The sequence below is a fragment of the Peromyscus maniculatus genome, chromosome 15, assembly GCF_049852395.1.
Source record: "Peromyscus maniculatus bairdii isolate BWxNUB_F1_BW_parent chromosome 15, HU_Pman_BW_mat_3.1, whole genome shotgun sequence".
Classification (NCBI taxonomy): domain Eukaryota; kingdom Metazoa; phylum Chordata; class Mammalia; order Rodentia; family Cricetidae; genus Peromyscus; species Peromyscus maniculatus.
The window spans coordinates 25285172-25305529 of NC_134866.1; the positions used below are offsets into that span (position 1 = coordinate 25285172).

At 37.3% G+C, this 20358-nt stretch overlaps 1 long non-coding RNA gene across 1 annotated transcript; it reads left to right on the forward strand.

The window, feature by feature from the left end:
- The first annotated feature begins 1078 nt into the window (after positions 1 to 1078).
- Positions 1079 to 13315, forward strand: LOC143268640 (uncharacterized). The gene is made up of 3 exons (XR_013044687.1): positions 1079 to 1183; positions 11125 to 11200; positions 12666 to 13315. It is a non-coding gene; the product is annotated as an uncharacterized LOC143268640 (long non-coding RNA).
- Positions 13316 to 20358: the final 7043 nt, after the last annotated feature.

A 20358-nucleotide genomic window follows, 5' to 3' on the forward strand; every position in this document is an offset into this window, starting at 1 on the left:
GGACAGAGATGGGTTCTGTGGCTTTACTGCAGATGGATATTCTTAAATTACAGATAATGTAACCTCTAAACTTTGTAATCCATGAAGGATCACATGAGAAAAAGTAAAAAGAGGAGGTGGTCAAGCAAAGATTAGGGAGGGGGGATTAACTTCATGGTGTCTCCATGGTGTGAGTACTATAGGTCTTATGAGTTATAGGAAGATAACATGCACTCCTTGATACTATTTTAGGGATGAGGAAATCATCCCCGAGTGTTATAAAGAAGTACATCCAGTAACAAAGGAGCATATACCTTGTAAGGATGTGGTGGTTTGATCAAGAATGTCTCCTGCAGACCCTTATGTTTGGCTGCTTGGTCCTCAATTGGTGGAAATGTTGGGAAGGATTAGGAGATGTGATTTTTTTTTCCTTTTAATTTATTTTACAATACCATTCAGTTCTACATATCAGCCACAGATTCCCTTGTTCTCCCCCCTCCTGCCCCCCTCCTCTTCCCCCTAACCCACCCCCCATTCCCTCCTCCTCCAGGGCAAAGCCTCTCCCGAGGACTGAGATCAACCTGGTAGACTCAGTCCAGGCAGGTCCAATCCCCTCCTTCCAGACTGAGCCAAGCGTCCCTGCATAAGCCCCAGGTTTCAAACAGCCAACTCATGCAATGAGCAGAGGACCTGGTACCACTGCCTAGATGCCTCCCAAACAGATCAAGCCAATCAACTCTCTCACCTATTCAGAGAGCCTGATCCAGTTGGGGGCCCCTCAGCCTTTGGTTCATAGTTCATGTGTTTCCATTTGTTTGGCTATTTGTCCCTGTGCTTTATCCAACCTTGGTTTCAACAATTCTCGCTCATATAAACCCTCCTCTTTCTTGCTAATTAGACTCCCGGAGCTCCACCAGGGGCCTAGCCGTGGATCTCTGCATCCAGATCCGTCAGTCGTTCGATGGGGTTTCTGGCACGACTAATAGGGAGATGTGATATTGTTGGAGGAGGTGTGTCACTTGAGATGGGATCTGGAGCCAAAGCTGTTCACAGGGAGCTTACCTCACCTCTCTTTCTCTTTCTGCCTTATTGTTATCTCAGTGTGTAAATTCTCAGCTACTATTACATCACCATACAACTATTCCTTCCTGCAAGCTGAAATGTTTCTCATCGTCATGGTCCTGGACTCTAATCATCTGAAATTGTGAGCCTCAATTTAAGTGCTTTTGTTGATATGTTGTCTTGTTCATGGTATCTCTTCAAAACAATAGAAAAGTAACTAGTGACAATGTACCAAGATATAGCCTGTCCTTAACCAAAATCCCAGAGTTCTCTGATTTCGGGTATCTCACATCTTAAGATGTGAGAGCTTAACAGTTGAAACTTAACAGTCAACAGTGATTTAAAACTGAAACTTAGAAATACTGTCCCATTTCTGATGTACTGTATAAGTAACAATCAGAAACATGCCTTCCACCTGGAAAAAACAAAACTCATCACTTCCAAGTTGCAATTTATACTGAAAATTCTCTGAAAAGCACATTTTTCATGGCTCTGCTACAGGTGTATTATAAGTCAAATGTTCTGTGTTACAATACATAATGACACAATGTGATTGAAATTCATTAGTGCATTAATTTCCATAAGATATAGTGACATAAATATTATTTTAGACTAGGAAAAAACTAAGGCACTGAGCAGATAGCTGCCTACATTTGGAAAGTCTAGGTGAGGGGGAAAAAGGCTTCAGGCTATAAGTGGTAATGGTTTTATATTGTACACGACCGAGCTCAAGAAAAAAAAAATTGAATCAAAAGAGACAGATTCATGCTTTCCAGGCATGCCCCAGGAATGGAGGATTCTCTTTTTATGTTAATCTGCTCTGCTTGAGTCAAAAGCTGACAGTGCACAGACAACAAAAGGCCTTCTAAGTCGGCTGTCCAAAAATATCCACTACAATTTGTCAGGCTTCACATTACACATGGCTTTTTACACATCGCTGGCCTCCCAACACAAGATCCTGTTGGTTTCCCTAATTAAATGCAGTGAGATCAAAGGTTCACCAGTGACTCTCTGGCTGTCTCAAGGCATGCCAGGGTTGAATGCAAGTGAAAAGCTCAGAAGAAAAAAAAAAGTCAGAAGTCCTCAAAGCTTGGCTTCCTTTTGGTTTCTTTACCTTTACCAAGAAGTGAAAAAGTCTAAGCAGCCTGTGAGAGTGCCTCATATGTGTGTTATGTTGTCCCTTAATCAGGTAATTGTTTTGACATCAGAGTTGGAGGAAATTGAAGCATAGGATATAAAAATGCCAGACTCGTCATTTGTGTAGAAAAGATGACATTGTACCAGGGAACAAAACTGCTCTGATGAATATTTTTGTAGATAGAAACAGATTCTGAAACAATGCATTTTCAGAAGTCAATAATTTATCACAGAGGAAGATACATTAAAATAAAATATGTCTGGCTGTGGGTGAGTAAACTTCTACTTTAGTCTCATGAATCCATTCACAGATTATTCACAATGGAGCTAGTGTTTACAGGAAATTTCAGTGTCAAAGGGATGATCTAATCCTGATGCCTTGAGGGTGAGTCAATATTGATTATCCTCATTAAGAGACAATAAGTAATGTGTTTGAAAAGGGTGTCTCTTTTAGAAGCATTGTGTCTGGGCTAAAAGGAAGGTTGATAAAACTGGTAAAGCTTTAGGAAGATATGCCAGTATGTTCCCACTCTCTCTATTTCTCTCTCAACAGATACACTTAATTATTTCAAGATTTATAAAAATAGAAAAACCAAGTAGCTTTAAAATCAGAAAATATATTTTATCTAATAGACACATATAGTTGGTATAAGAACCAAGAACATATAGATGGCAAGAATGGCACATTCTGATGTTACTTTTGTTATTTAATATGAGTTTAAATATATATTTATGCCAATATAAATTAACCTAATTAGAGCATTTTTTATTATGATATTAGGATCTAACTCAGGGACTTAGATGTTGTGGGAAAGTGTTTCACTGTTAAGCCATATTCCAAGATCTTTGGTGTTAGTTAATTTGTTTGCTTGCTTGTTTTGAAACAAGATCTCATTACATAGCATAAGCAGCCTTAATCTCACTGACCCTGCTTCCCAGGAATTGGATGAAAGGTATGCACCACCATTCTAGACCTAGCCAAAATTTTCAGAGATAAATAATTTTCAATGAGAAGTTAACAGGGAAAACTATAAATGCCCAAGTATTTCAGATAGCAATAACTCGCTTTCTTCAACATGTCCTTTATTAAAATGCACTAAAAAACTCTCTTGAAATCCAGATGGTAGATGGCATGATAAATTAAAGCCCCACATATGTGTGAATAGGAAAAAAATAACTTGCTGTTGACATAAATGACATTTACAATATCACATATTTTTTCTAATTAATACAAGATGATCTTGATATTAGCAAAGACTTCTATTGCAGAAATAAAGCAAGTAGATGAGAGAAAAATAAGTATTAAAATACTATGACCTATATCCCAGTTTAAAAAAGAACCTTTGAATCTCATGAAAAATTGGCAAAAATAGAAAGAATACTATTTTAATCAGTTCTCTTATTCATCTATTTCTATTTTTAGACATAATATTTAAAAATTAACTCTATATCTAACCTATTCAATATTTGTCTAAATACCTTGACTGTGGCCAACTGTGCTCCAAAATATTACATTAATAAAAACATATGTGATCATGCTACAGTTTCACAATATCCCTGTAAATGTTTATAAAAGTCTATGTAATTCTAGGGTAACACAGAATTACTTCAAAATATATCTGCAGTGTAGATCTGCTGTATGACTCTGGATATATTATTGACTTATATCATTGTTTTGATTAATTTTTCCAAAATTAGAGATCGTGTTAGTGTGTAATATAAAGTAGGTGGGATATTTAAACAGGGTGATGTAAACCACACTTAATATGTTATTTGCTTTATACTTGAATCCTAATAAAGTACCAGTCAATACAGTTCATAGCATGTGACAAATACAGGAAAATGTAAATAAAATATGATATCTTGGAAAGGAAAAGAGAGTATTCTGTCTCAGTACTAAGTCTTACTCTTTGGTCCGTAGCATAACCTGCCTTGGCAGTTTCTTTTCAACAGTCGCTATCCGTGCCTGGCTGGAATGAGAATAATGGTTGTGAATATTGAACAGATCTTGGCTAACTGTAAGAAAAATACATAAAAATTTTAGGAATTGTTTCTTGTTAGGAATGGCCAATAAACTGTTTATTGCTTTGCAAATATTGGATGTGGGAAAACCATGTTAATGCTGCATCTGCCAAAATGTAAGGGAAGTAACTGATGGTCTATTAAGCATAAATGGGGAAGGAATAAACAAGAACGATTGTTGGACCCAAGAAACCTGGCCACTGAATAAGAACCATGACAGGCATGAAAACTGGTGAAAATGTGAAAGAAAGAGATCACAGTGAATGGAAAACATTATTGGACAGAATATAGTTCTATTATAATAAAAATCTAATAGATAAATGGCCACAAAATGAAAATACTCAGAAAAAAAGTTCGTATTCAGGGAGAGAGCCATATCAGTTACAGCTCTTTCTTCATCTCTCCATGTGAGCAACACCTAATTTTAGTGGTAGTTGTCCTTAATATTAAAGCAGAATTTGAGTCCCACCTCAATTAAGCAAGTTAATACTGACATAGATTAATATAGAAGAGTTCTTCATGTGGCCTAAGCAATAATGAAAATTTGAACTCAGCACTTGATCACTTTGTTGTTTAGTTGCATTTTAATTAGTCCTTGTGAGGCAAGTGTGAAGAGTTTAGGCTGGAAATATTATCATGTAGAGTGTATAGTCAACTGCTCATTTGTTCTTAATTAAGCACAATTTATATCTCAAATGGTATATTAAAGACACATGAATAAAGAAAGTTTCATGTATTTGTGAAAATGATGTTTCACATACCAATTTCAGAGAGGGGGTAGAGACAGAAGTGACAGCAAAGTTAAGAACATCATGAAGAAATAAAAAACAGTCAGGAACTCCTGGAAGCCCATACCATCCTCAGCTGAAGAGGCAGGGAGAGGCAGAAAGCTAGACCTAAGGAAGGTTTACAGCCCATTGGATCCCTGAACGTAGTGGAGGTCAGCACACACAGAACAGCAAGAATGCAGTATCAATGCACAGCTGCCCTCTTCCCCGAGTATCCTCTCTTGCTTCAGGAAAGTAGAGGCAGGGAAACCATTGAGATCCACAAAGACTCTAAGGTTTGAATCCTGAAGAAGAGAATAGGGTACAAAATAGCTGAAACTGAACAAAAATGTCTGAGATGGGAAAGAGGGATCAACAGAAAATAAAAGGCACAGTTGAACACAATGTGACTGCATTGCGAACTTCACTTTAGAGTTGTCTAATAGTGGAAACAAAACTGATGATAAAACTTTTCTTTATGGTAACTGCTATATGCATGGAATTGTTTCATCTACCACGCTTCTGCTTTAAGTATTTTTTAATTCATACAAATGCATGCAATAAAGTGCAATTACAGCTCAATTAAAGTTCCTGTGCAATTAAGGCACATTGAAAATAAATGACACAAAACAAATCTTTGGTGGTGTTTTTGTTTGCATTAACTGGGATATTGGCTGACCAAAGTACCAATCTGCTATTAGAGATACAAGGAAATATTTGAATTTGCTATGTAGCTTACTTGATGAATAAATTATACTGTCACAGCCTCGTCTGTATCATTGAAAGTGTACATAAAAGTCTGTGATTCAAAATGATACAAAGAAGGTTAAAAAATAAACATTTGCACATTTCAATCAGAAGATATATACACTGAATTTTCAATGGTGTTTTAAAGGGTGATGAAAATTTTCTAGAATGTTCAAAGTTTCCCTTATCAAAATCTGTTACTGAATTTAAATGCTGAAAGGAATGCCCTCCTACCTTTCCAGACAAATAATGAAAGCTGCATGTTCCCATATCTTCCAGGTTAGAGCATGTCAAAAGAAATTAAAGAAAAGTGGCCTACTGGGCAATCAATATATTTTAATATTTTTTTAATTAAAATAGAGTCACAACATTTTCCCCTTCCCTTTTCTCCCTCCAGTCCTTCCAGTTACCCTACCTCAAGCCCCTCCCTTGGCCCTCTCTCAAATTGATATCTTATTTTTTATGATTGTTTTTTGTTACATACATGTATTTATATATGTAAATATATTCAAATACATATATATAGAGAGAGGGGGGGAGGGAGAGAGAGAGAAAGATACACACACACAACCTGCTGAGTTTATCTTTGTTTCTTGTGTGTATATGGTTTTTCAAGGCTGACCACTTTGTATTGGATAGCCAATGAGGGACTCATCCTTGAGAGAGGCTAATTCTCCATCTTCCAGAGGCCTTTAGTTGCCCATAGTTTTTTTTTGTCTAGAGAGAGGACTCTGTAAAATCTTCCCCCTTCCAGGTTACATGTGTCTTAATACTGCTATTGTTTTGTTCTTGTTTATGCAGATGTTTCTAAGTGAGATTGTTTCACAGCAGACTTGCCAGTATTCTGACTCTTAGACTCTTTATTACTCCATCTTCTGTGATGATCCCTGAGTTATAGATACAGGATCTGTGATGTAGATGTATCCCTTGGGGCTGAGCTTATCTTGATCCTTTGATCTCTGCATTGTGTCCAGTTGTGTTCTTTTGTGATGGTCTCCATTTGCTGTTAAGAGAAGCTTCTTTGATGGGGGAAGGTGTGCACTGATAAGATACACTTATCTGTGGGTATAAGTATAAGATTTAGAATGTAGTGGGGAATTATGTGGGTCTAGCAAAGTGGCTGTGATAGGTTCTTTTCTAAGGTCAATGACCTCAACAACCCAGGAATTTCTCACTATGTTTCTTAGTACCCTGTGTGATTCCCCTCCCACTGAATGGGCCTTAAGTCCCATTAGACAGCTGCTGTTGACTACCAACATGTGAGTACCACTTATTGTACCTTTGTAGATATCTTGCTGTGCTGGCCATTGTTGTGGTTCATAGGTGTTGCAGCTGGTTAGGACTATTCATTTCTTTCCTCTCTTTGCAGCTTGCTTAGTATTTTCTAGTATTATGGAAGCTAGACCTCAGGATGGAGATTTTCAGGCTAGATCCAGTTAGAATCATCCATGTCCTGCATCCTAAGGATGAGGTTTCTTCTGGAATAAGGTATCACTTTCAACCTCTGAAAGGCAACCAAAGATTCTATCTATAGTCTACTATCTGGGGAGTCACTTGATCTACTCTGATCAACCATTCAAAGAGAAATATTTTGTGTCTGGTACTGGGAGTTTTGTCAGTCTATGATTCTTGTAGGGAGCATTGTAAGTCCATGAGTATAGCTTCCTTTAGTGTGTGTGTGTATGTGTGTGTGTATGTGTGTTGTGTATAAATTTTGGTAATATAAAATATTATGATTACTTGAGGCTTTCTCAAGTAAATAATTTTTTATTGTATAATATTAAGAAGTTGAAGGTATTAATACCTGTTTAGTAATACAAAGAAAATAACATTGTGGCTCCCATTTTTAAGTTTATAATTTAAATGAGAGGGTAGGCTTCAAAAGTAAAAATTCAAAAATCAGATATTTACTAATACTCTCTAAGAGGAGGACACTCAAAGGGAAAAGGGGTAAAAATTAAATTAGTTAAGACAAAATACACACACACAGACACACACACACACACACACACACACACACACACACACACACAAATGTCATTTTAGCCTTGAATGACTGCTGTTTTCCTAGAATAAGAAATTATAACAGAAATGGTTTGCAGCAAATGCAGATAATTTTGCAGAGGTTTGTGAGTGATCTTGCAATGAGTATCCTCCTGGTGGCATTAGGAAATCAATGAAGCCATTTCTTCACAGGAATGGCCCAATACTGTAAGGATGAGTTGACTTACTAGGGAAAAGAAGCAGAAAATAATACCTCCCCAGAAGAATATGAGAGAGTGGATTTGAGGTATACTAGAAATGTAAACAAAAGAGATGATAATAGAATCTTTAAAAAAAAATACAGAATTTCTCTTTGTTTAGAACAAGACCTGAGCCGAGCAGTGGTGGTATATACCTTTAATCCCAGCACTCGGGAGGCAGAGCCAGGTGGATCTCTGTGAGTTTGAGGTCAGCCTGGTCTACAGAGTGAGATCCAGAAAAGATGTAAAGCTACACAGAGAAACCTTGTCTTGAAAAAAACAAAAACAAAAACAAACAAACAAACAAAAGAACAAGACCTGAGTACAGAGTAGGAAATTCAAAATGACTCCACCTTCTCAGGCATAGTAACCAGAACATTGCCAATAATTGTGGGAAACCAAGACCGACAATGAGTCAGAGATAGCTAAGTCCCTGAGCTAAGATCAGCTGAGCACAGATTTCCAAAAGCATCCATCTGATTCCCCATTCATTCAAAGGCCTTCAGATTTGTGTGCTGACCTCAGGAGAGTGATAATTGTGATGATAGTCATTTAAATTTTAAGTGTTAGCATTTAGTTTTTCAATTTTATTTTATTTTATTTTGACACTATTCCAAAATGTCTTTATTGCATTGAAAGAACATTATCAATTGCATTCATGAAGAATACCAAAGTAACAATAAAGCTGTATTTGAACAATAACAACAACAACAAAAATCCCTCAATTCTATTGAGGATATTGAAGCATAATCGGGAAAAAAAAAAAAAACAACATTAATCTGGTATGTTGTTAAAATCTTAGATGGTCTTATAATTAAAAACCCAGAGCCAGTCATTGATGTGAAAGCTGAAAAATCAAAGAAGCTGAGCTAGCCACAGCCATCCTTACTTTGACAGCTTCTCAGGTGATCCTGCTTCCACAAATCCTCAGACTGAAAGCCTCTGAGTCCTTGCCTGAAAAGGTATCAGCTGAACTGCTTTAGTACCTGTTTCCTCATGCCTTATAAACCTTTCTCCACCCTGCTGTCATTGTCATTTCCTGGGATTAAAGGTCCGTGTGCTTCCCAGTACTGGGATTAAAGGTGTGTGCCACCACTGCCTGGCTCTGTTTCCACTGCGACTTTGAATTCACAGAGATTCAGATGGATCCCTGCCTCCAGAGTGCTTTTCTGATCTTTCAGCTTTCACCCCTATATCTGGCTTTGGGTTTTTTATTAAAAGACTATCAAAGATTCAAATAATACTGGTAAGTACATGATCACCCTTAGGCTGCCCCTGTTTTAAAGTCCTTCATGCTAAGAAAGGTTATTTAGCTGGGATATAAACCAGAAATCAATTTTTTAGGTTATAATATAATTACATTATCTTTCCCTTCTTCCTCCCACCAAACATATACCCTTCCTTACTCTTTTTCAAATTCATGATCTCCTTTTTCATTAGTTATTGTTACACACATACATACACATTGTAACACACATGTGTGTATGTATACATAATAAATACATAAATATACCTTCTCAGAGTGTATAATAGGGTTGTAATGTATATGTTTCCAGGACTGACCATTTGGTATTGGAGAACCAATCAGTATGCTCTTCCTTAGGGGAAGACTATTCTTCTTGCTACAATACAACTCTTGTACCTAAGGCTCAGAGAGAATTGCAGAAGAGGGGGACATAATGATTGTACAAGCTAGAGAAACAGGGAGTTTGCTGTGATACTTTGTCCATTAGAAATGTCAGAAGTTACACCCTTGAAGTCTCACCAACATGACTCCCTAAGCAAGAGTTAGACAAGGATGACACCAGTGATTTTCACTTGATATTTTTTGAGAACTTCATGTGTGAGTACTATCTTTAGAATTGTATTTGTAACTAAGATATAATTACATATTTATGGATTACAATGGGTGTTTTGATACATGCATGCATTATGGAATACTTGAATCAGGCTGATTAGCATAAGTGTCATCTAATGACTTGTTTCAGAGGTACCCCTAATCTCTTCTCACACTTTTAAAGTGTATGGCACATTATCATTAAGTATAATTCTTAGGCTGTGCATTAAATCACCAGAAAATGTTTCCTTGACGTCTACTAAAGTTCATGCTCCTGTGTCTATAATCTCTAAAACAATAGTAATATCATTCTCCATTCTACTGCTATGGTTTTAATTCACTAGATTGTACTCATAATGGAATTTGTACAGTGTTTGTCTCTTATATCTTGTTTATTTTACTGAATAATATGTTCTAGGTTTGTCTTTGTTGGAGAAAATTATAAACTTTTTCTGTATAGAAGAAGCAGCTAAAAAGTGATGAAAATTACTAATAAAACCAATAAATATAACTGTATACCATGATCATGGATTGAAAGAACAGATATTACTAGAATGTTATACCTACATGGACAAGAGAAGATGCTGAATGACTAACAATCTTGACCAAAAAGAAAATAATCTGGAGCCATCACATTATTAGATTTAGAAACATAAAATAAAGCTATAGCAACCAAAACTTAATGATTCTGAGAAAAAAAAGACACAGGGAGCAATGAATAGTTTAGACAGACCAGAAATAAATATACACAACTGTAGTCAGTTGCTGAAAAAATATTAAGAGTATTCAACCAAAGATGACAGTATCTTCAATGGTGTTGAAAAAATCTGGAATTCTCATGCAGAGTGAGAATAGGCCTTTGTCTTATTATTAATACCAGAACCAACTCAAAATGGATAAAAAAAAAAAAGACATAACTGTAAAACCCAAAGGGATATTTAATTTTCCTATCTCATTCAAATCATTGTAACCTTGAAGCAATTTGGGGGCGATTTTAGCCCTAGTTTATATTAGCATGGTGGTTTGAAGCAGAGTAGCCAGGAGAGCTTGTTTGGAGGGTCTAGCAGGGGAGTGTAGCTACTCCTACACCCTTGACCTCCTCTATTCAGTGAAGTCATTCTCTTCGACTGAGTGTGCAGCTTCTGGAGGAACACACATAGCCTCCATAAGTTCATATGTTTGAATATGTGGTCCCCAGGTGATAGAACAGTTTGGAAATTAGGAATTGTGACCTTGTTAGAGGAGATAGGTGATTGGGAGCAAGTTTTGAGACTTCAAAAGACTCCTGCCACTCCATCCTCCTTTCTCTCTGTTTGTCTCCAACATACAGGACAATGTGTAAGCTCTCTGCTGTTCCTGCAAGCGTACCTTTGCTCTGGCATCATGGACTTCAACCCTCTGAAACTGTAAGCCCTAAATTAAATGCTTTATTGTATAAGTTACTTTGGTCATGGTGTTTTATCACAGTAATAGAAAAGTAATTGAGACCGTAAGTATCCCCTAAAATAATGTTTAAGCTTGTTTTCTGCTGTAAGTGTGACGAGTGTTCTGTGGTTCACAGGGTTCCCCAATGCAAAGCAGAAGTGGTGATGGTGATAATTAATATGTTGTTGGTAATAGAGGAGGACAAGGATTTTTACTTGTTCAAAATTATTTACTTCTTAAAGACAAGTGGAAAATTCTAATTTTCTCTTTATATTTTAGCAGAAAGTTCATTAAAGTTACAAATTCTGGGAAAAAGTATTTTATCAAACTAAATTGATATATAGCCATATGCAAATCTAATGTAACAACTGTCAGCATTGTCCTAAATTCCCTGAACCAGAAGACGTAAAGCATGTTTAAATCTTACTTTTCTGAATTAGTGCTCAGGAAAGACCTCTTTAAAATACTGCAAAGCAGCATGTATTAACCCAAAGATGGAGCCTAGAATATTAGAAACTAGAAAAAGACACTACAACGGAACTTCATATGCTCAATAGGGTGATATTTGGCCTTGTATTTGTTCTTTTTTTTTTTTTTTGTTTTTGTTTTTTTTTTTTTTTTTTTTTCAAGACAGGGTTTCTCTGTGTAGCTTTGCGCCTTTCCTGGAGCTCACTTGGTAGTCCAGGCTGGCCTCGAACTCACAGAGATCCGCCTGGCTCTGCCTCCCGAGTGCTGGGATTAAAGGCGTGCGCCACCAACGCCCGGCTTGTATTTGTTCTTAAGATGCTAAAAAATAAAAAAAAACATATGTGTTGCCAGCATTAGAATGGTATCACATATCTCTGGATCTTTACCTTTCTTCATAGGACTGTTTTAAAAATAAATGAAAAGGAATGCATGCACACTCTTTGAAGTATGTGAAACTGTATATAATTATGATCTTGTCTACAGAGAGAATATTGATAGCACTTTCAGCCAGTGAATGTTTGTAATACTTCCAATAAATTTCAATCAGTGTGGGAAGAAAATAGAGATTGGGCTTGGGAGTACAAAACAGAATGCTTCTCATGGAAACTAGTTAAGTTTGGGGGTCACCACAAGGCCAAATCAAGATGTAGGCAAACTAAAGTTACTCGGGAAGTTAATATCTATTAATTCCAACCCTATTGTTATAGACCCTTGAGGAAAGGAGTTGATGTTGAAAAAAATCTGGGTTTTTGTTTCTGGAAAGGGCTGCTTGGATAAAAGACATAGCAGTACAGCCAAAAAATAAACAACTGACTTGAATGTACATAACAGTTAAGGTCTAGTAAAGGAAGAAAAAACTTAAAATTAATTATCCTATCTTTTGGATTACATGGAGAGACTTAAACATGACAAAGACTTGCAAGTTAAATTTCATATATAGTTGAAACTCTCTTTAATTCATAATTCCTTTTTGTTTAGAGTGAAGTGACCTAATAAAACCCTTCAAGAAGCAACAACCACACTACTGCAGGGTTATTCACAGCTTCAGGATAGACTGATGGTGCAACCGACAAAAGTGCTGGCCACACAATCCTCACAACCTGTGTTTAATGCCAGGAACACAGGTAGAAGAGCTAAAGACAAGAACACACGTGTGTAATCCTGCAACTCTGATGGAGAAATGACAGAAACAAGAGAGGCCCTGCATTGAAAAGATGAAAAGAGAGAATCAAGTCCCCAAAGTTACCCTGGGACTTCACTGAGTGGCACTGCAGCACCCACAGGCCAGCACTCATACAAACATATCACTCCCCACAGCAACATAAATACAACTAGACATAACCACAGAGGAGATCTTATTGAAAGCATTAAGCTCATTAGCCATTAGGTTGGCAACAGGATTAGAGAAAAGCACTTAAAAGTCTTCCACACTCATAGATGAGTGTATGGCTAACACCACATCTTCTTCTTTACTCAGATTCCAATATCAGCAACATTGTATTATTTACCATTTCTGAGTGAATATGGAGGTGGGGTGGATTGAGGAAGGGTGAAGCGGAAGTAAAGGGAAGGAGTGGGAGGAAAGGAGCGTGAGGAGACTATGGTCTGGATATAAAATAATTAATAAAAAATAAAAAAATTAGTCATTCATACATAGCTTCTCTGTGGTCTTTTCTGAAGTACTTTTTTAGGTAGACCTGATCACCACATCATGCCCTTGTTGGTCTCTGCATACTTGAAGTATTTGAACACTCCCAATAGAGTTTGATCTTGTTTTTTCCCCTACTTTAGAAAGACAGACGTTAAATAATCTTCAGATACAAACCTTGTAGAATACTGATAAAGATCATCTTCTCCATACTAGGAATAATTGCCATCAAAAGGGAATGCATCTTGGGAATGGAGAGATTCTAAGAAAAGGGAAGTGTCAAGGAGATAATGCATGATGATTACTGGGATGACATGGTGTAGCATTCTAGATTCAGATAATAATTCTTGGGGGAAAGGAGCATAATTACTTACACTGCTGAATGTAAAACCTTAGGTCTAGACTGTCAACTTGGAAGATCATTGGCAGTCAGGGCAAAGTATATGAGGGTATGACCTGTGATTTTACTGAAAATTTACTGCAACATTGTCTGGAGTGAGGACTGGTGAGAAGCCATGGTGACACCTTCCTGCACCCATGGCTTTTATGTGGAGAGCTTCAACAGTGACAGCTCTAAGAATCAATGATAAAAGTGAGTACGTCAAACTCTGATTCTATGTATGAGTTAAGGAGATGAACTTCTTCCATGTTTAGAATCTGCAAGACAGTTTCAAATAGGAATAGAGAAAAAAATGTAAGTGGATTTATCCAGATATAGTATCACCTACCAATCTAGATATGAAATCAGCCTAAGCAGCCACTGAATGGATTTTTTAAAATGTGATTATATATATATATATATTAGGGAAGAGTTCAGCCATAAAACTGAAATTCTATTTTTGAATAGGTCCAAACATAAACTCTCAGATTCATCAATTACATTTTTAATGGGTAAAAGTATCCTATTCCCTTATTTATTCAAACTTAAACTATGCATCTACATAGGTGAGAACAGATAATTAACTTCTCTGGTCCAGAGAGTCAGGGATCCAGGGCCCATTGCTTCATTCATTTTATAAATCACGTAAAGATAATATTACTAAATTTATGCATTTGGATTCCCTAAACTATAGCTGTATCCAAATATTTCTGAACTTGTAGCATCACCTCTGCCTTTGAGTCAAACACAGCTTCATAACAAATGTTAGGTGTCATGCAAGATGAGGCAATGAATCCCAAGAAAGAATTTCTTTAAAATATCTTCACCGTCTTTTATACCCATTCACAAGATTCCTCTTCAAACTTCCAGGGTACAAATTACCAAGATGGAGGAATTGTCATCAAAGATATGAAGGAACCAACAAATGATGATACAGTGGGGCGGGGAGAATCTACTGAAAAGCATGCTCTGTTCTGAAGCCTGAGACCTGTACCTAATTTCAGCAAAGCAATAGATTCCTTAATGGAGAAGAATGGGAGATGGAGAGGGAAAAGTAATGTAGTTCAAGAGTCACTTGTGTGAGAAGTGTATATCCCTCAGTCTCCTAGGATTGGAGACCATTAGACTTCAAATAAAACTGTTACTCAAACAGCAAAGAAAAATAATCCCTCCGTACATTTCTCAGGAGCTTCTAAAATTACTAATGTTTTTCCTCTCACTTCTGACTCCAATTTTCTGCTTCCACTCATATCGTAATTTCTGCAAGGTGAGTTCCTTTCTAAATTTTCCTTTTCTGGGGAACACATGCTAACTGCTTAAGTAAGAAAGAAACCTTCAGAGACCTTATTTGAAGTGTTGAAATAACAAGAAGAATAAATTGTAACAAAGGATAATAAATGCTTGTAATTAGAGATTAATAACACTTACTGTTTATGGATCGAGTTGCAAAAGGAAACATGAAAGCAGTTGATAAAGCAAATAAGAAGTTTATTTCAATTCCATCTATAGGGAATGGAATCAGTAGGATTGGGCTGCTGTGGTAGATTTTCATGCTTATAAAGCTGCTTTGAATGCCCGTGATTTCCCAACTCATAGACAGGCAGAAGAAAATACCCAGAGAAGTAGTATGTTGCTTCCACAGAAGAATCATGAACTAAATATAGCTGTGGTCAAAACATAATGACAACTATTCACGGTCTAGAGACGTTGTCTGTGACAGTCGGTGTGAAATAGATTCGTCACCATGAGCATTTACTAACTAAAGCTCAAGATTTTTTTTTTTAACGTAAGAGATGCATCGCTCTACACTTTAGTATGTGGAAATAATGACTTCTTGGTGTGTTGCTAGGAGTATGCTGCCCCACTGCCTCTCAGCTCTCCTTGTCCTGTTTGCCTGAATAACAGAAGTTATCTTCGTCCAGTGTTATGCAAGGCAATTTTCTTTGTGTTATCTCACTTCTGCCTTCTGGACAATGCTGCAAAGGTTTACTCCCTCATACCAAAAAGGCCTCTGTAGTATTTCCCTTCACAAAGAGTAGATGCCTGAGTGAGGTATCTGTTTCACTCGCAGAAAGGAGAAATGTGCGTGGTAACTGTCAATTAGTAATCAGGACCATCACCGATAAGAACACTAATGTGGGAGACTGATAAATGCAACTGCAAGATGCTTGAGCATTAATCGGTCGTTTTCTTGAGTCTTTGAAGATTTCTATCAAGGTGAAGATTTTTCTGCTTTGGAGGTCAAATGAAATTGGCATTATTTTCATGCTGAACTCTAATAAAAAGGGTAAATTCTGATCCTTCCAGAGAGATATTCACTGAAGACTATTTACAACATACAATGTGTATTTTGAGTATTTATTTTTAGAGTGATTTTTAGATTTTATTTTTACTTTTAACTGCTTGTGGTGTGTGTGTGTGTGTGTGTGTGTGTGTGTGTGTGTGTGTGTGTGTGTGTGTGTGTACTTGAGTGCAGTGCCTGTGGAAGCCAAAGGGGGAGGGTTTGCGAATCCCTGAAGATACAGGAACAGGCAACTGTCAGCCATCTGATATAAGTACTGGGAATTAAATATGGGTCCCATGGAAGACCAGTATGAAGTCTTCTTAGCCATCTTTATTTCTATGTGATTTTTCAATTGGCATATAAGATTATACTTTACAATGTGTCTATTGAGTTCCATGATATATGTGTATGTATTGAACAATGTTAAAAATCATTGAAAGGATATCTGTCCTCAATATTTAAGATTTCTTGGTAAGAAAAACAACCAGAATAATTTCCTATGGCTTTTAATCATTATCATTAGGTGAGTTTTTAAATGTTACTTCTTCCTGAGTCATGTTCATTAAGTTATCTTTTTCCTATTCTAAAGTTATGACCTTATAGAAAGATGCTTTATATAATGATATCAAGTGAATTAAAACAATAATTGTATATAATAAATATGATAGGTACCAAACAAAAGATGAAGGGGGAAATGTGTGGTTTCTGGTCATACAGAAAATAACTTGTGGAGGAGAAAGTTAAAGAAATAATTATGACACAGATAAATTATTTATTTATTTAATTTTACACCCCAACCACAGTATTCCCTCCCACCTCTTCTTCCATTACACCCCACTTCCCCTCTGCTTCCTGAACTCCATCCACTCCTCCTCCATTTCTGTAAAGTATCAACAAAACATGGCTTATCAAGTTGTAGTAAGACTAAGTACCTCACCTTGCATTAAGGCTGAGCAAGGCAACCCAGTATGAGGAATAGGGTCCCAAAAGCCAGCAAAAGAGTCAGAGACAGCTCCTGCTCCCACTGTTAGGAGTCTCATAAGAAGACCAGAAGTGTGATCTTAATTAGTCTTGTCTATTAAAAACCAGGAGTCAAATTTTGAGGTAATAACCTGAAAGATCAGAGAAGCAAAGGAGCAGCCACTAGTGACTTCTTACCTCTCTGTATCCTCAGACCAAAATGGAGGCTAAGATCCTGTCTCCACCCACCTTGTATCCTCTCTACATCCCAATTGTGCTAAAATTAAAGGTGTCAGCATCCCAAATGCTGGGATTAAAGGTGTGAGCCACCACTGTCTGGCCTCTGTGGTTACCTAGTGGCTAGTACCACCCTCTGGTCTCCAGGCAACCTTTATTTGTCAGAACATGTAGTAGAATATTTTAAGTTGTGTTACTTTTGTTTATGTTACATTTGTTTAACTCTTTGAAGCTGTGCTATCGCTTGTCTAAAACACCTGATGGTCTAATAAAGAAATACATGGCCAATAGCAAGGCAAGAGAAAGGATAAACGGGCTGGCAGGCAGAGGGAATATATAGGAGGAGAAATCTGGGAAGAGGGGAGATCGAGGAGCCAGAGGAGAAGGAGGACTCCAGGGGCCAGCCCTGGAGTAAGAGTAAGACTCACAGAAATAAAAGAATGGGGAAAGCCCAAAGGCAAAAGGTGGATGGAATAAGATAAGGCAAGCTGGCAAGAAAGAAGCCAAGCTAAGACCGGGCATTCATAAGTAAGAATAAGCCTCCCTGTGTGATTTATTTGGGAGCTGGGTGACAGGTCCCCCCAAAAGAGCAAAAGCAGCCAACATCAAGAACACACACACACACACACACACACACACACACACACACACACACAGACACACACACACACAAAATCACACAACAAAGACCAGACTGCACAACTGTCACATACATTCAGTAGGCCTAGTGCAGTCCCATGAAGGGTCCCTGGTTGTCAGTTCAGTCTCTGTGAGCTCCTATGTGTCCAGGTTAGTTGTTTCTGTGGGTTTTCTTGTGATGCTCTTAACCCCTCAGGCTATTATAATCCTTCCTTCCTCTCTTCAGCAAGATCTCCCTAGCTCAACCAAATGTTTGGTTGTGGGTCTCTGCATCTGTTTCCACCAGTGTCTTCATGAAGCCTCTCTGATGAATATTGGGTTAAGCATTGGTGCCTAACCATGAGTATAGCAGAACATCATTAGGCATCATTACATTGACTTTTTTTTCTCCAGTCATGTTTGGTTCTATCCTAGGTCTCTGGGCCATCCAGCCTAAAACCCGAGGATAGCTAAAACAATCCTGTGCAATTAAAGAATGTCCAGAGGCATTACTATGCCAGATTTCAAGCTCTACTACAAGAATAGAGTCATAAAAACCATATGTTATTGGTATAACAACAGACAGGTATATCATAGAATCAAATAGAAGACCCAGATATGAATCCACATACCTATGAACACCTGATTTTCAACAAAGAAGCCAAAATTATACAATGGAAAAAAAGAAAGCATCTTCAACAAATGGTGCTAAGCATAACTGTATGCTGGCATGTACAAAAAATGCAAATAGATCCGTATCTATCACTCTGCATAAAACTCAAGTCCATGTGGATCAAAGAACTCAACATAATTCCAGAAACACTGAACCTGATAGAAGAGAAAGTGGGAAGTATCCTTGAATGCACTGGCATAGGAGACAACTTCTTGAGTGGAACACCAAATAGTGCAGACACTATAATTGACAATAAATGGGACCTCCTGAAACTGAAAAGCTTCTGTAAGGCAAAGGATATTGTCAATAGGACAAAACAGCAGCCTACAGAATGGGAAAAGATCTTCACCAACCCCATATCCAAGAGAGGACTGATCTCCAAAATATATAAAGAACTCAAGAAACTAAACATTAAAAAACAAATGTATTTCTTATTAGAGGCCAGATGTGGATGCCACAGGCTCAGTGTGAAAGGACTGCCTAGGGAGAAGGGGGAGGAATTCTCTCAGTGAAGTGACAAAACATGTCAGTGCCTAGCACAAGGAAAACAGAGAGTAGAAAAGAAACCCCAGCACAAAGACAGGGTGCCTGAGCACTTGAACTTGGCATCCAAGGATAACATGGTGATGCAGACTAGACCATGGCTCGAGAGGAAACGAAGGAGTTTGGACTATGTGAATCCCATGGAAAACTTCCCAGACCTCTATAAGGTCATTTGTAGCCTCTACCTCTCACTTCCCTGTGGCTTTCCATCCCACTTAGAACAGATTAAACCTGTTTGTCATCACTGACAAAGCCTCAGGATCTGACCAGAAGAAGTTTTCTGATTTTACTTCTGGTCACTTTCCATTTGCTGCTTAGATCATGAAATATTAGTCATCAGGACAGGGAATCTTTTCACTTTGTTCACATTTAAACCTAGCACTTTATAATCGCTCAAAACATTTTGGCAAATGAATTTTGAATGTATGTGGGCTGTGCAAAGCAGATGTTCAATTATAAACTGTATTATTCTGCTGTCACATTTACTCAGGGGAAGTTATCTCAATTACACAGATATTGAACATATTAACGCTGATTTTTCTTCCACACTCTGAGCTATCAACATTATCCAATTATTCTAGAAGGTGATACTGGCTTCATCCCACCTTTACGTTGTTTTAAAGTATCAAGAGGAGACACTGAGAAAAACTGCGGCAGAAGGCAAGGGATATGCCTTCTTACGCATTTAGTGGTCAAAAGGGACATTTATGAGTTAATTCAGAAGTATTTCCACTTAATCTATTTAAAAAATATTAGACATTTTTTCTAAAACTTATATAAAATACCTGGGTTTGTGGCCAAGCTATTATAAAGTAAGAAAAATAACTTCCAGATTAGCTGCACCCTGGGGGAGCGGTACTCAACTTAGTTTACCAGCAGTTCCTCAGCTATGGAATCCATGATGTCATCACGACCCCAGCAGTTGGTAGTGTCATAAAGTAAACAAATCTCTGTACTTGCCAAATGAGTTCAGTTTCTCAAATCAGTTTGGTGAAATGGAGAGTGGGAGGGACACAAGAAGGAAAAGATATGGAAGATGCAAAAACAGATAAAGAAGGTCTGAGAAAAAAAGAGGGTGTCCAGCCCAAGTGAAGGATGAAAGGTTTGACAGGTGTAACATTCAGATCTAGGAGAATTTTCAACATTAGGATAAGTGTGGAAATGCTTTTGATTTATTGAGTTATACAAATTGAGATATAAAAGGACTTCATCTGTTTTAACTTTGAATCAAAGTATTCTTCAAATGATCTCCCTTAAAATTATTATTGTGATAATATTTTAATGTGATAATAATCATAGTTAGAATGAAAAGAGTTTTATAACATACAA